Below are 16,254 nucleotides of genomic sequence, written 5' to 3' on the forward strand. Positions count from 1 at the left end.
CTAGAATCAGATAGGATAATGTACACCTCAGCAGACTTCTACTGAGGACTTCAGTTCCTCCTAGAACTTGGTTAAGAATTCTTAAAATTACATAAAGAATCAAGTGAGCAAGAAATGTTCATGAAAACTAAAAAACAATGATAAAAAATGCTGACTAATACTGAAAGTTGAAGGGCACAGGTTTGACAGCAAAGCTCAAGCAGCACCTTGTAAAATGGTGCCTTCTCTTTCCCATAAAGGAATGGCATTTCCTCAAGTCATACACAAAAACCAATGTGGTGGTTTTATCAGACCTGATTTTGCTGTACACCTTCCTTCTTTTCATCAGTAGTTTATATGGCAGTTTCAGAATAGCTACTGACCATCTGAACAAGAGAGAGAGAAAATTAGAGGCCATTAAACTGTTAAACAGGAGCTCCTAAGAATCCTGTTATACCAATTATACCCTGTCTATAGGCATGATGTTTCAAGATAACAAGATCTTTGTAAGAATCTTATTACAGCTACTCATAAGTATAGCAACCTGAATAATCAAATGTGAGATAAACATACACTTTAAAAAGGAAGAATTTTAAAATCAGTTTAGAGATAAAAGCTGAATATGACTAAGTAAGAGATTAGGACCTTATAAATTTGGGCCCTAGAAAGGGAATTTTAAAAATAAATGTATAGATGTCAAGAAATTTGACACCATTTATAAAGATAACACATTCCATTTTAAGACAGTGTTAATTATTTTCCCTCCTATATTTGAACCCACATCCTTCCCTTCCCTTTGGAAGAATGAAGTCTAAAACATATTGAATGATCTTTCTTGTATGATAGCCTTTCAACTTCAGTTCACCATATCGTTGTAAGTCTTCCCTTCTCCAGGTGAAGTATAGACAAGTTAAATTGCACATGTTGCAAAAATTCTAGCACTCTCACCTCTGGTCATATCTCACATGGTTAAACAGGTGTGGACTGATTAGCTTAGCGCAGAGCAGGGCCACCACCTCGTTTGTTCTGAGCAACATACCAACATACTAAGCTTAAGGTTCTTAGTATGTTTGGAGCAACATACCAACATACTTTTGTTGGAGCAACATACCAACATACTAAGATAAAGGTTGCATTTGCTGTGTTTTGGTAGCCACATCCTTTATGGGAAGGACACTGTATCACCCATGAAGTGATGTAAGCCAGTAAACCAACAAACCAGAGATGGGGCACTACTTTGGAGTTCATGAAGACTGACCATGAGGAATCCTAGACTGTTCTTCAGAAGGTTGGTTGATTCCCAAGTTCTGTTGTGGGAAAGGAGATCAAATCTGTTTGGGATGACCTCAGGGAATCCAAAATAAATAGGTCTCAAAAATAGTATGGGGCTAGACCAGACATCTCTAGCATAGTTCAGTGGCCCAAAGCCCCAAATTGAATAGGGATTTTCTAAAGCCTGGGAAACATTCAGAGTATTGTAAAAGTTCTGCTACTTTTCAGCCTAGATTTCTACCACAATGTTTAATGCTGGGCCAGAAGTAGACATGCAAGATTCATGCTTCACATGTATGAGTATTACCTACTTCAAAAAATTCAGTAACATAAGGGTGTTTCTGTTGAATATCATGTGTTATCTAATGAGTAAGGATACTTTTATCTGCAAGTTAAATTAATACTCCATTTGAAAAGCAAAACAACGAAGCAACAAGGAGTGATAAACCTATGAACAACTTGTCCCATGATCTGTTCTATCTTGTCTAAAGTATTCAATATTCAAAGGGCTTCTCTTTTCCTTTAGATTCTTAATCCAAGGGAAGTAATCTACTATCATTTTAAAAGTAGTAAGCATGTGCTCCATTGGCTTATATGGAGAAGAGGTCTATTTCGCCTTTTCTAAAAGACCTTTTGGAAAGTTGTGTATAACTTTTTTTGTAAATTATTTTCCCATTTATACTAAAGCTTTTGAAATGATTGATTATATTTGTGTTTATTTGAATTAGAAATGTCTGTGACATAAACTTTTTATAATACTTTGTGTTTCTATTTTATAATTGACTCTGCACCAAACATTTAAAATCAAAGCAATGATATAAAAAAAATCTTTTATGAACTAATTACACTTTGATATAATTATTTGTTTTTAATTTCAGTTATATGTTTTATTTTCTTGATAATACATCTGCATCTTACATATTGGAAGTGAAGTCACCAGTTTATGATGAATTAGATCAGAAGAATCGTTATATTTGAGTATGATGTATAATAGCACTCAAATTTATTTTGCTAACTCAAGAGCTCTTTGATTTGGAGTGTTGTTTATGAATTACCATCTCTACTATTTACTAATAATTAAAGTTATGATGTTAGGAGTCATTGAACATTTAATGAACACCTACTATATATGAAAACACTAGTAGGTATCATAAGAATGTTTAAGATGTGTTTCTGTCCTTTAAGAGACACACTACAAAAGTTAGGTAATTATATAACAAACTATATAACAAACTGTAAAACTTGATGAAATTATAATTTCCACATTTTTCCACTTTCAGAATGCTTTACATTAGTTTATTAGGTATTATTAAATTAAATAATGCACATAAAGCAACTGCCAAAAAAGATGGTTTACTCCATTATCTTTTCCTGTATTTTCCAGTATTCTACATTGTAAGTATGTATTAATTTATCATAAAACAACAATATCCAAAAACTGAACAATGTAGAAAAGAATGACTTGGTATTTCTCTTTTACAAGTGAACTACCAGCTGGGGCCATCACTCAGGCAGGAAACAGGAATTCAGCAAGTGGGCCAAAGGGAGACTCAAGTTTTAAAACAGGAAGTGCAATGGAATCTGCTTCTGGCTGTCAGAGGTTGCCGGTGTAAGGCTCTAAAGCTCCTGGGGAAAGACGATGCTTGCCTTTGTAGTCAAAAGGTCATTAGGAGGATTAAGCTGAGAGGCTAGTGTTGTGCAGTAAGCTTGGTTCCATTGAAAGGTAGAACCAGATTGACCCAGCTAATTTTGGTCTGAACTATGACATTTACTGCCCTATCTGATCTAGAACAAATCATTCAACTTTGCAGGATCATAATTCTTCCATGTGTATATAACCCAAATACCTTGGCTTCATTTGACTATGTAAAAAAATGAGAGCAGCATTTCCATTAAAAAGCAAAATGACATTGGAGGGCACACTACCAACTTGACTACTGGGAATTGCTCACTGAGCTGCCCCTGAGGGTGTGTGGCGCTTCCTGGGTCCAACCTTAGGTGCACTTAGACACAGCCTGTTCTCTGAGTAGCCACACGGCGGCCTTGGCTCCTTAGAACACCACCGGCTTTCCCTTCTCCACAGCCCCCTTCTGCAGGGAGTACGGGCAGAGGGTACTTCTGATCCCTGCTACAACGTCCCAAGCATGGGACAGGCCTTTCCCTGAATTCCCCTTACCGCAGCACAGATTGGTTTATGACATTTATCAAGATTTAACTGAAGACCCCTAGAGTTCAAGAAATGATTGAAGAAAACAACTGAGGTGATACAAATAAACTTTATTTAACACTTCATGAAGCAGACAGTCTTTATTTGGAGAACTGCAGAAGACAGGAGCTTTTAGAGCATAAAATTTAAAGAACAAGGAAGAGAAAAACAGAAAATATATGATTGTCCGGGGCCACATAACAACCTTGTTTTGGGGGAGAAGGAAGAAAACAGGTATAGTGTCCTGAGTTGCCTTGGCATTTGGGGATTGGTAGATTGGATATACCGTGTTTCTGGACTAGTGGAGCATTTATAGTGGCATGAGAGTTATCTAAGTTTTGGTTTGCTGAGGTGGCACCTGGGCAGGAGCAGTGTTATCGCCAGCCTAGAAATTAATTTCAACACAAGTGAGCGAGAGAAAAATAGAAATCTTCCTCCCTCCCTCCCTCCGTTCCTCCCTTCCTTTCTTCTTTCCTCTTTCCTCTCTTTTTCAATGAATAGTTTCATTAACAACACCTACTTTGTGCCAGGCATGTGTAAGTAAAAACAGATGTGGTTCTTGATCATGAAACATTATGCTAGTGAATGAAGTGAGACACACTGACCACATATTGTATAGTCCCACTTAGATGAAAAGTCCAGAAGAGGCAAATTGATAGAGGCATAAAGTAGATTAGTTGTTGCTTAACACTGGGGATGAGGTGGAGGATTGACTGCTAATGAAGGTGAGGTTTCTTTTTAGGGTAGACAAAATTGTTCAAAATTAGATTTGTTGATGGGTGCACATCTCTGTGAAGGACTGAATCGTACACTTTAAAGGGGTGAATTGTACGGTATGTAGAGTATACCTCAATAAAGCTGTCAAAAAAGAAAATAATTTAAAACAGAATCCAGGAAGTAGGGACATTTGTAGAAATGGATCTCAGTCTTAAATTTCACTTCATATGCGTTGTACTCCAAATTATTGTACCTAGCAAGAGAGACCACAGTGATTGTCTTGCTAGGGTGAGTTGGGAGGGTTTATGGCTCTATTAACACATGTTAGAATAGTAAGAGTTGAGCTCATTGTTCATCTAAATAAGCAGTACCAAGCAGCTGTTTCAGTTAATCATTATGAGGACTGCAAACAGCACTCTTTAAAAGAGTACTCAACTCTGTGCATTTTAAAAGAATGGTCTTAATTTGTTAAAATAAATCATTTCTCCTTTTTGCATTTTTTCTTTTAAAAAGTAACCCTACGATGTTTTTTAAAATCTTGTTTTTATTAATGTTAAGGCTTTAGCATAAGACTTTGCCTCAGATCTTTCATTTATTTTTCTATTTTTAAAATCTTGATTAGAAACATAGGAACCATTATTTATTAAATACTACATAGGTTCAAAATAGTTACAGAGAAAGGGAATATGAGGTTGAGCATGTGGCAATGCTTCCATTTTCATACTCTAAGGCGGCTAAGGTTTCTTAGAGAAGCATTCCTGGTATTTAATGTTAATATAACCAATTTCATAGTTCCTCAGCTGTGGGTGTGTGTGTGTGTGCGCGCGTGTGAATTTCATAGTTCCTCAGCTGTGTGTGTGTGTGTGTGTGTGCGCGTGCGTGTGTCCAGTTTCATTTGGCTTGTGCTGCTGTTAGGTTTTTATAGAAATTCATTTCCCTTTCCAGTTTCCGTCTTACTGGTGTGAGCATGGCAAAGTGTAATTCAAGCTATACCACTTTGTGTGAGGCTAGTTACACTATTGTTTTATGTATGAGGAAGCTGAGACTCTAGAATGATAAGATACCTTGATTTGGTTGCTTCTCCAGTTAATGAGAGGTCTTTCAGTTGGAAATCAAGTCTCCTGATTTGTTTCTTTTAGTTAAATACCTTCATTTTCCAGCCTTCAACCTCTATCTTCTCAAATCTTGTACTTAGGAATAAATATCTGATTGAACTTCACTTTATGTTGCTTTTTCTTAGAACTGACTTTAATAATAGACAAAAGAGGTGGTTATCTGTGTGTTATAAATGGAGGGGGGAAAAATCAAAGGTGATTATTCTTTAGAGCCATTTTTCCCAAAAAAGAGAAAAGCCCCGTTTATTTCTCCTATTGTAATTAAGTAGTAGTTACTGAAGATGCATCCAGATGTTTTTAACAAAAGGCAGCAAATAGCACCAGGGCTTTGACCTAATGGATTTTAGAAAAGGAATGTCATAGTCATCAGAAATAAATCTCTCAGGATTGTCTCTCACATAGAATTCAAGTCCACTAATCAACCTGCTTCTGTGGCCTCCTTAAGATCTAGTCTCTGCAGGTGTCTTCCCTATTGAAAACGCTCCAGTGCTGTCCATCACACTTACTCCGATTTCCTTTTTTGGCTTACAAAGCCCTGCAGGATCTGGTCCACGTTTGTTTAGTTCTCCAACCTTATTTCATCTTACTTTCTCATATTTTCCCCCTCAAACCCAATTTAGGGCATTTGAATTAGTTGTTTGCTTTGCCTAGCATGCTCTTCCCACTGATATCTGCATGCCTGTTTACGTGTCTCCTTATGCCTGTTAAGTGTCTCCTCTTCCAAAGGGCCGCCCCTCGGGTAGCCACCCAAATCACATCATTTATTGTATTTTCTTTGCATAAAACTTAACGCCAACAGATATTTTTGTTTCTTCTACCTTCCGCCTCCCCGTAAACTCCCTAGAACCTGGACTTATTTTTCTTAGTCGCTGTTCATTCGACAGCCTGCAGTAGTGCTTAGCATATTCAGGAGCTCAACAAAACATTGTGTAAGGAACGAGTATACGAATGCACCCTTTCATTTATGTCCCCCTCTCTTAAACGGGGCAAACCTCAGAATGAGGATACTCTTAAAAATGTCTTTCTCATCTATGAAGTATGTCCACCCTTGAGAAATTGATGTCCTTGAGGTGACTGTGCAACCTGACTGGACTAGCCCTTCCGATTCTAAATGAAAATAAACACACATTAGCATTTCATTTAGGGCTTGGTTTCTCCAAGAAAATGCTTTACTTCCCCATTCCGATATCGCGCAAAGACGTAAGCTAAGCACTAGGGCCCTCGATGCTAATTGCGGAGGTTCGGGTCAGGCCGCTGGCCTGGCGCGCCGTGAGCGGTCCTCCCTAGAGGTACAGGGGGAAGGGGCGGGGCCACGCTGAAAGGCTGAGCCTCGCTGGGGTCGTCAGATCTGGTAGGGCTGTGGCTCTGGGAAAGGGCCGGGAATCCGAAGAAGGCAGAACTAGCCTGTGGCGAAGGAGGCCAGCTGACATCAGCTGGTAAGACCAAGAGGTCGAAGGAAAGGAGACAAAGTCTAAAATCAAACCTGCAAAGCAAGCCAAGGCTTGGATATTTTTCCAGAGGAAAGGGTTAAACGGTTTCCACGGTAACGGATCAGGAAGCGCGCATGACGTCCGCCGCAGGGTCGTAGGTCAGTCTCGAGTTTAAAGCTCCCACGGGTGAGCCAACTGTAGCCAATGAAGAGGCCTCCTCGAAGTCACGCGACGCACGAGCCCGCTCCTCTAGCAGCCCCGGAGCACGTGGGAAGGTTTTTCCTGTTCCTCTTTTTCTAGTTTAAAAGCCACCCTACTTTTGCGCGGGCTTGGTACCGGGAGTTCTCGCGAGAGGTGCTCACTCTCTCGCGAGAGTGAGTGGGAGGCGTGCGGACTAGGTGGTACTGCGGGCTGTAACTGCGGCGGCTGAAGCCCAGGGTGGGAAGGGCGGGGGCGGGGCCGCGGGGCGGGGAGGGGGGGAGGGCTGGGGGCCGATGCGGGCGGGGGCGTCTGCCTGCTTGGTGGCTCGTGCGACACCTCGTTGCGGTCCGGTGACTTGCTTGTGAGCTGCGCAGGCTTCTTCCCCAGGTGAGCACAGCGCAGTGTAAGCGCCGTTGACTAGGGTGGCGGCGGGGTAAGGGGCCGCGGTGGATGGAGTGGCCCGACTTGGGCCCTCCAGGCTCTCCGCCTGCGGGCAGCTCCTGCTCTGACTGCAGGTCTCCCCAGATTAGCGCTTTCGCACGGCGGAGGGAGAAGGGCGGGAGGAGCGGGGTGGAGGGAGGAAGCCCTAGGCTTGGGGAATTGGGGGAGGCGGTGTCAAACGGGCTCGAGACTTTCTTCCTGGGGCCTGGAGTGTGGCCGCGGAGATGCAGCCGTTCGGAATGGCAACCTCAGCTTCCGTCCCCTGGGTGGTCTTAAGAGCCGAGTTCCCTCGGTGGGTGGTGGCGGCGCGTGTGCTTAGTTTGTGTTCGTGATGCGCGCACAGAAGCATATGCAGGAGGAGGACGTTGCACTCTGGCCACGAACAGCATCCTTCACAGTCAGAACCCCTGAGCCCTGGAACCAGGCGAAACCCAAATCTTGTGACAGAAGCGGAAGGCTTCAAGCAGCAGCAACTGAAGTGTCAATGTTTGGATTAGCTGTCAAATTTCTCCAAGGCTTTGTTAATGGTTTAAGTGCTGGCCATCCATATTTCGAATAGATTGAGTATACTTCTCTTATTTCAGGCACCTAAGCTGCTTTATATATTAAACACCCCCCCCCCACACACACATCTAGTAGATGTGACCTAAGTGTGGCAAAATGACAATGGTAGTGGAATCTAAACCTCCACAGTGATATGACTTCATAATAACAATTCTTCTGTTTTCTCTCTCCTCTAAAACCTCAGTACACTGGAGTGGGTTTAGCTTAAGATGTTAAGGAAATTTCAGGGTGAGAAATATTGCTGAACCATGTATCTAATGGCTTTAGTGCAAACAGGAGTTAAAAATTTTTGTTTTGCTTTTTGTAATTATTCATCCCCTTGCAAAACATAAAAGCTTTCCGTAGCTTTTTCCCACCTTGTTAGGGATGTTGTTTGATTGATACTGATTTTGATATTCTGGAAATACTTAGAAAATATAGGGTGCTCAGTAATGCAAAGATTATTTTAAGGTCTTGTTTATGATTTTGGAGTATATGGTAGCACAGTTCCCAGCACAGTTAGTGTCAGTTAAAATAGTGCAGTTTAGGGAATCTTTTTTAAACAGTCACGTTTTTCAAGTAGTACCTGAGTTAGTCATACTTTTTTATGTTCTTTCTGGCATAACTGACACAAGGGTGACAGTCAATTTCACTGTTAGTTGTAGCTGTGAGTAACAGAGCACTTTATGAGAAATCAAAGAATGTAAGGCAGTCAAAACAAACGGGTTCCTGGGCTGATCTGGTAACTAGTGATTCATGTATCTACACACATAACTGCACTATTTATAAGGGCGTGGTTGTATGCTCCTAGGCTAGTGATACTTCCTGGTTGTTTAGGATGTGGGATTTAAGGAAGACCCTGAACCACAGTGCAGAATTCTCTAGATTCTGAACTCCTGAGATTAGTCTAGAAGCTGAAGAACTCCTCCCTTGCCTTTAGAGGCTAGAAGAAGGATAGTACATTTCTTTCTTTTAATTCCAGGAACTTAACTGTTTGGAAAATGAAATGAAATCAAATCAGATGATGCATTATAGGTTATTTGTAAGAAATTTCCAGTTATAAATAGGCAGTGGAGTTCTGTCTATACTTGGAGAAGTGTGAAAAACTTAGGCGGATGGGCACAAGAGACCAGTCTAGATTTAAAAGGTTCCCTCCCATTCCATCTTGGCAAACCGATTTTCAGGGATAGAAAAATAGAATTTTTTTTCTGGTCCTTAGAACGTTTTGGCAAGGGTTTCAAGATTTTAGGGTGAAGATATTTGTTGTTTTGTCTTACCTTTGAAAAATAATTGTAGTGACTTTGGGTGGGCTAATTATTTACGTAAGCTGAATTTGTTTTTTTTTTTTCTGTCAAGTGGCCTGAATTTTAGTAATAAAATCAATCACTTGAAGGGAATGTGGCGTGGAACAGGTCAGGAAAAGATCTAAGCTTAACCTGGACTTGAATTAAGGGTATATAAATTGGTAAACTAGGAAAAGGAAAGAAAAATACTTCAACTGTTTAAAAACAGACCAGATAGATCCAAATGTCTTCAATCTGCCATTAATCTTTATATATAAAAGTTCATTTTATTTTTAAATACTAGAGTGAAGGCATTTTAAGTGTATAGATTAGAAGTTGGACAGGAAAATAGGAGAAAACTTAACTTTTTGGATTAATTTGAGAATGTTTCATGAAAAAAAAGATAATTTAGTGGCCTGGAACAGAGTGGATGTTACTTGAGTGAAAATCAGGTATAGTATATAAAGTTTGGGTTTTGGAGTTAATCAAATCTGTTAATCAATATCTGAGCTTTTTCCCAAAGCTTGGTGTGAGAGTTCAGAGAACTAAAAAGTTACTGTGAAGCACGTAGTAGCTGCTTACTCAGTGATTTCTTCTTAGACCTCTTTTAATGGCTTTCAGATTATTTGGTTGGAGGGAACAAAAACCCATTTGAATTAACATACTAAAAAGCATTTGTCATAACATTTGGAGGACTGCCTCTGAAGTCCATTGCCTGAGGTCCAGCTCAGCATCCTGGGAATAGAAAATGTCCAGACAGTTATTCCTACTGTTTTTCTCTGAGAAGGGGGTCTTTCATCTCTGCTACCTTGTTCTCTGCTGCTCTGTACTCTTTTCGTCTGTTGTACTTTCTTTCAGAATGGCTCTCTTTAGAGCTCTTGGTTTCTGCTTTCTCACAACATTGATTTGCATGAAACTTTGGTTTGCTATGATACCAACATCAGACTTAACTTCAGTTTTGCAGCCTGGTTCTCAAAAATATCTCCAAATCTTAATTCTGAATTCCTGGAGAGAGATCTGATGGTCAGGTATCTACTTGTAATTCAGTTCGGTGAGGGTGGGCAAAGATAGCAGTTAAATGGAGAGGAGACTTAGGTGTCTCAGCAGTTTGTGCTTTTTAGACTGGGTACTGAAAGTTCTCTAAAAAGAGAGTGGACAAGGGGGAAATGATGGGTACCTCTGGTGTACTTTAATATTCTGTAGTTTGTTTTTCCCCTAGAACTGCATTGAACTTGCTCTCAGCAGTGGTCTTTTGTCAGGATAATTCTCCTAGGTCTGTGAGTTAGGGCAAATGCTGTAAAAATTTTGTGCCTCTGTTTCCTTGTATGTAAAATGGGTTTCATTACAGCAGCTTCTGTTGTGAGAAATGTAAATTTTCTTTAACAGCAATTAAGCAGTGCCTGACCAGCACAGTGTAAGTGTGTGGTTTTATTATTACTGTGGGCATACTACAGCTTTCAGAGATGAAAGAATTATCATTTGTACTGTCAGGAGTTTAAAGTCTAGGGCTGACTACTCTATGCTTAAAACTGTTTCTTGACTTATGTGATACTAATTTTTTCTTAATCTCTACCTTGCCTGTTTCTTAGACTGCCACTTACTTTTGGTTCTTTGTTAACCTGCCTGGGAACCCTTTATCGTGGTTGTCCCTTTGATTCTCTCTTGCTCTGCTGTTCTTTCCCCGTCTCCAGGATTGATTCCTAGAATAACAGCTCTAGCCCTGACCATCCCAACTCAGCGTATTTTTTGGGTGCCTTTGGATATTATATTGACATAAACCATTTGTCTTCGAGTTACCCTGTAGTTGGCAAAGGCTCTTTTCTTCCATCTCCCTGAGCTTGAAACCTTAAAATGATCTTTCATGGTTTTCTTTTTTTGTGCCTTATGCATCCTCTCAGTTAATAGGTTCTGCACAGGCTTACAGGATGTCTCCTCTGTGCTGAGCACTGGACCATCTGTAGAGCATTCCTGACCCTGGCAGCTTAGGTGGAGTAGGGCCTTAATCGCTGTTTGCTAGAGCTGCTTAAATGCCTTTTTAGCAGTATACTAATAGAGTCATGGCATTACGAATGGGACTGAGGAAGAGAAATGTGTTCCTGGGTTAAAATTCTGAATGTACTTTTTGTTAAAAATAATCTTGTGGATTAAGAACACTATTCCAAGTTTCAGGCAGCACATTCACATTGAAATCACAGCCTCGGGATTTTAGTTTTAGCTTTTTGTTTTTGTTTTTTAAGTTGTGTTTATTGTCAAAATACAGGGAATAGAGAGGCAGATATTTTCATAGAAAACCACTTAGGCCATAGTCAAATCTTTTTTATATGGTTGATCATTGTTTTGAAAGACAAAACAAGGTAGTAACTTGTAGCTTGTAGTATTTTTAGATTTTATAAGTCAAACAACAGCTCTTTACCTAAGGAAGAAGCTAACATTTGAGTTCCTGCTTTGTCAGGGACTGTTTTTACATACATTATTTAATTGTATTCTTACAACAATCCTGTGAAGATGAACATTAGCTTCCTTATCTGCAAAAAGGGGATGGCATCACCTTTGTGCCCCTGTCTGCTTGTTAGGTAATTTTCTGTTTTGCTTTCAGTGGTTGATCTAGGGTTTACAAGATAACTTTCACTTATCAGGATCACTTGTATAGTGTAGAAGCAGTGTTTTTTCAACTTCGGCCCATTACATTTTGTGTGTTATTTTGTCAAATACTTTACTTCTTTGTATGTTGTAAAACCCATAATGCTTTGCTTTTATTTTTAGTTTAAACTTATTTTTTAAGAGATTAAAACAGGAGAAAATATCTTTATAAAATATCTTTTATATTATCTTCGTTATAATTTATAAACTCTTTTTTCTTTTGTTTAGATCCAAATTTTCATCTGGTAGTGTTTTCTTTTGCCTGAAGAATTTCTAATGATCCTTGGCTGGTGATTAATTCTCACAGCTCTTTTTAGATCAGATAAATTTATTTTACTTTAATTTTGAAAGATATTTTCATTGGGTGTAGATATCTGGGTTGACACCTTTTTTAGATGTTGCTCATTGAATTTTTTGGGTTGAAGAATAGTTTCTGACAGGAAGTCTACTCTTTCTTTTTTCCTTTGTATGTAATGTATACTTTTCTCTCTGGTTGCTCTTAAGTTTTTCTCTGTATCGCTAGCTTCCAGAAATTTGGTAATGATGTGCTTTGTGTGTTTCTCTTAATGTTTATTTTTCTTAGGGTTCATTGATCTTCCTTGCATCTATCAGGTTATCATTTTCATCAACTTTGGGAAATTCTGAGCCACTTTGTCTTCATATATTTGCTTCCCAACCCCACGCTTCTTGGGACTCCAGGTATCTTTTACAATGAATCATTGATGCTGCTTCATTTGTTTCTAAGTTTCTTTTCTCTTTGCTTCATTTTGGGTAGTTTGTATTGCAATGTCTTTAAATTCATTGAACTTGCCTCTTGCAGTGTCTTATCTGCTGTTAATTGCATCCGGTATATTTTTTTAGATACATATTTTTTCTGTTGAAGTTCAGTTTGAGTCTCTTATATCATCTGTTTCTTTCCTTATCATGATCATATTTTCCTCTCCCTTCTTAAGTATATGGAACATATTTGTATTATAGTTTTAACACCTTTTCTGTTCATCATTTCTGTCAATTCTGGGTCTGTACTTAATCACTTTTTTCATCCATATATTACTCATCTGTTATATACCTGGTAATTTTTGACTGTGCCAGCCATTGAGTTTTATGCTGTTACCTGCTCAATGTTGTTGTATTCCTTGAGAGTGTTGGATTTAGTGGGAGGTGCATAGTTAGGGTATTTGGAATTTGTTCGATTGTTTTGAGACTTGCCTTTAAGCTTTGTTAGGGTAAGCCCAGATCAGCTTTCAGGGTAGTGCTGATTTAGTCTTCCTACTAAGGCGATTTCCTTTTGAGGAGTCTGTCCACTGTCTGATATATACAAGGTTTTTCCACTCTGGTTGATTGGAGTGTGAACTATTCCAAGTGTTGTCTGGCACTGCGTATTGTTCTGCCCACTTATCTTTTCTTAGAGAATAAAACTAATTCATACTATAAATAGATGATGCTGACTTGGAACATTTTTTAGACTAAAGGAAAGGAGGAAAGACTTTGGAATATTTTATTATTATTATTATAATAAAAGAATTGATGCACATCCACAGAAATAAAGCACATATAATTTCATGTACACAGATAAAATCAGTATTTTTTACCCATCTAGTTTATGTTATCTTTTATGTTGCATATATAAATACACACATGTAGTAATACAGATTTTAACACATAATGAAATTATGTGAACATGCTGGAACCTGCCTTTTTTTTACTTAATAATCTATCATCTTAACGTATTATAGTTATATGACATTTTATAACATTAAAAATATCTCAGTTGTCATCAGTGACCACTATCATTACTTTAATCTGTGTCATAACATTCCTAGGCATGTACATAGACACACACGTCAGAGTTGTATATGTTGCTTTTTTTAATCACAAGTAGAGAACATATTATTTATACTGTTCTGCAACTTATTTTTCCTTTAGTATTTTGGGAGCAATGTCAGTATGTATTGATGATAGCAACTGTCAATTTCAGTATGTATTGATCTCTTTTCAATAGCTGGATAATAGTCATACAAATGTGTTATGATTCATTTGAATTGATGGACTTCTAGATTATTTTTAGGTTTTTATCTTTTTTTTATATATTTTTGTGAACTTTGTGCAAGTGTATATATATATATATATATAGTATAAATTTTGAGAAGTGAAACTGCAGGATCAAAGGGGTAGGTGTGATTTATTGAAAGTATCTGTGTCTCTGTTTTTCCATCATTTCCAAAGCTGACTTTGTTTTTTTGCTTTACCAGAAGTATAAGTCATATCATCTCATATTGGATTCACTTTTATGGACTGTTGCATAGATATCCTGATAGATTTTTTTTCTTTGTGGGATAATATTTTACTTATGTTTTAAGTTGCATATGAAATGACAGAGTAGAGTTCAGTAACTGTGTGCATTCTTCTTTAATGAATGAAACAGTGTAAATGTGGAATTAAATGTAGTTTATTTTTTATTAATGTAAATTCTGAGGTACTATTCTGAAAATAGATGATGTGAGTTTTGGGTGGCATGATCATATTGGTCTGGATTTTTTTCTTCCTTTAATGTCTCCTCTAAAGTTTTTTTTTGTTTTTAATGTTCCTTCTTAGGTCCATATTGGGTTCTGTTTGCTATAGTACTCAACTTTGAAAAGAGTATTTTATTTAGGTCAGCTATTCAGGAATGTTGTGTGTAAAGTGAGCTGGGTAGGTAGCAGTGTCAAATCCGGGATGTTATCTCAGATCACCCTGGCTCCCTCTAACCTGTAACCATTTCTTCTGCCTCAGGGGCATGGCTTCCAGTGAGCAGCTCAGCTAGATAATTGGTCCGTTTTTTTCCTGTGAAACCTCCAAAGAGTTAGTGTTTAATCTTTGCTAATATTGACTTTAGTTAGCAGCTGCAGAGGTAATTGCAGCTTCCTATCTCTTTTCCCAGCTCTGCCTTTCCAGAGTCAGAGAAAGTAAAGATGGTCTGTGTTCTCTGTCCTTTAGCATTGTTTTTAATGGCATTGTATCATGGGGGATGCACTCTAGGTTATTCAGTCACTCTCTCAAGAGTTTCTGGCACCTAGAATTCTTCTTATTTCTCTCTGTTATAAAGTGTGATGAACAGCTTTTCAAACCTTAAACACTCTGAAGAGGTGGTGAAGAGCATGGGCTTTCGAGTTTGAAGATTTGGATTTGAATTGCAACTCTACTGAGCCTATGCTAGTTGCCTAATTTCCTTTTGCCTCAGTTTTTCTCATTGTAAAGCTGGAATACTACTCTGCCTGTCCTAAGGATAAATGAGATGTTAACATAAATGTCTTAGCAATGCACTTGGTGCATTATCAGCTCTCATTAGAACCCTGGGTGCTCAGGATCATTCTTTACTGTGATGAATTCCCAGGAGAATTTTTTTGTAAGGCAGGAATATTTTCAGGGTTTGACATTCACTACAAAATTGCCGAGCAGAAAGGAGGTGCTGGTTTAATCAGGAGCTGAGTTTGAGAGTTTTGCTTCTCTGGAACCCTTGTGTTGACCTCCATATTTTGTGTTTTATATGAAGTTTGAGGCAAGTCCCTTTACCTCTAAGGATTTCTGGCAGTTGAAGAGAACTGTGGGAAAAAGAGAGTGAGTTGGCCTGGGACAGTAAAAGGATTTTGGCCATATAAATGTTTATATTTGCATCTTGTTTTGAGAATTTTCATCCTTTTGATCATTTTGTACCATAAGTAAACATTCTCATTCTTCTTTACCTGTGTTTTATAGTTTCCAAAGTACCTTTTATAAATTATTTTCCATTTGATTCTTACCATAAACTTGTCCAGTAAGTAGGGTAATTTTTACATTGATGAAACAGATCCAGAGATATGCAATTGACCTAGAGTAAACCAGGCTAGTGAGAGGTAGAATAGGAGCAGGAGTGGTACTCTTCTGAACCCTGGTATATTGCTCTTATCTTGAATTGTTGGAACCTCTCTTTCCTTTCTTACAATCCTGCTTCAATTCCAGTCATTTGTCAAATGTTATTGTTTAAGAGACCACTAGGATTTATCTTAGTTCAAATAAAATACCATCATAATTCTTTGTCTCAGAATTAGAATCTAGAAATCACTAAAGGGAGGTGTGTATCTGCATGCCTGCACAATTTTGTCTCTATAGTGAAAGAATATAAAATCAGAACTCCACTAAAATTTAGGTTTTTTTTCAGTTCTGATGTGGACTAGGTTGAAATTTGGTTTTGCATATAAATCTCTTCATGTTATAAATTTATATTAACCAAATGTCTTAAAAATCTCAACTAGGTAATTCTTGATAAAGCCAGTTTGGTTGAAACTAATAAGCCATTTCTTAAATCATTATTGATTCAAATCTTTTAGTTGTTTAGTGATTTAGAATTCAGTTGTGACTCTCACCCTTTACTATAATACAACATTTTCCTTACAAGGCTCTGAACTCAG

General features: G+C 38.2%; 1 protein-coding gene across 3 annotated transcripts in view; it reads left to right on the forward strand.

Moving 5' to 3' along the window:
- Positions 1-7,194: 7,194 nt before the first annotated feature.
- AKAP11 (A-kinase anchoring protein 11) overlaps positions 7,195-16,254 on the forward strand; it is a 49,609-nt gene continuing 40,549 nt past the window's right edge. For 2 of the 3 annotated variants that reach the window (XM_037022895.2, XM_037022898.2), the window contains exon 1: positions 7,195-7,307. The gene's annotated coding sequence lies outside the window, so the exon portion shown is untranslated. Of the gene's footprint in view, positions 7,308-12,414; positions 12,527-16,254 lie in introns of those variants that run through there. The other variant, XM_073212575.1, reaches the window with a different exon arrangement.

Source organism: Manis javanica, chromosome 9 (genome assembly GCF_040802235.1).
Source record: "Manis javanica isolate MJ-LG chromosome 9, MJ_LKY, whole genome shotgun sequence".
NCBI classification, from domain to species: Eukaryota; Metazoa; Chordata; class Mammalia; order Pholidota; family Manidae; genus Manis; species Manis javanica.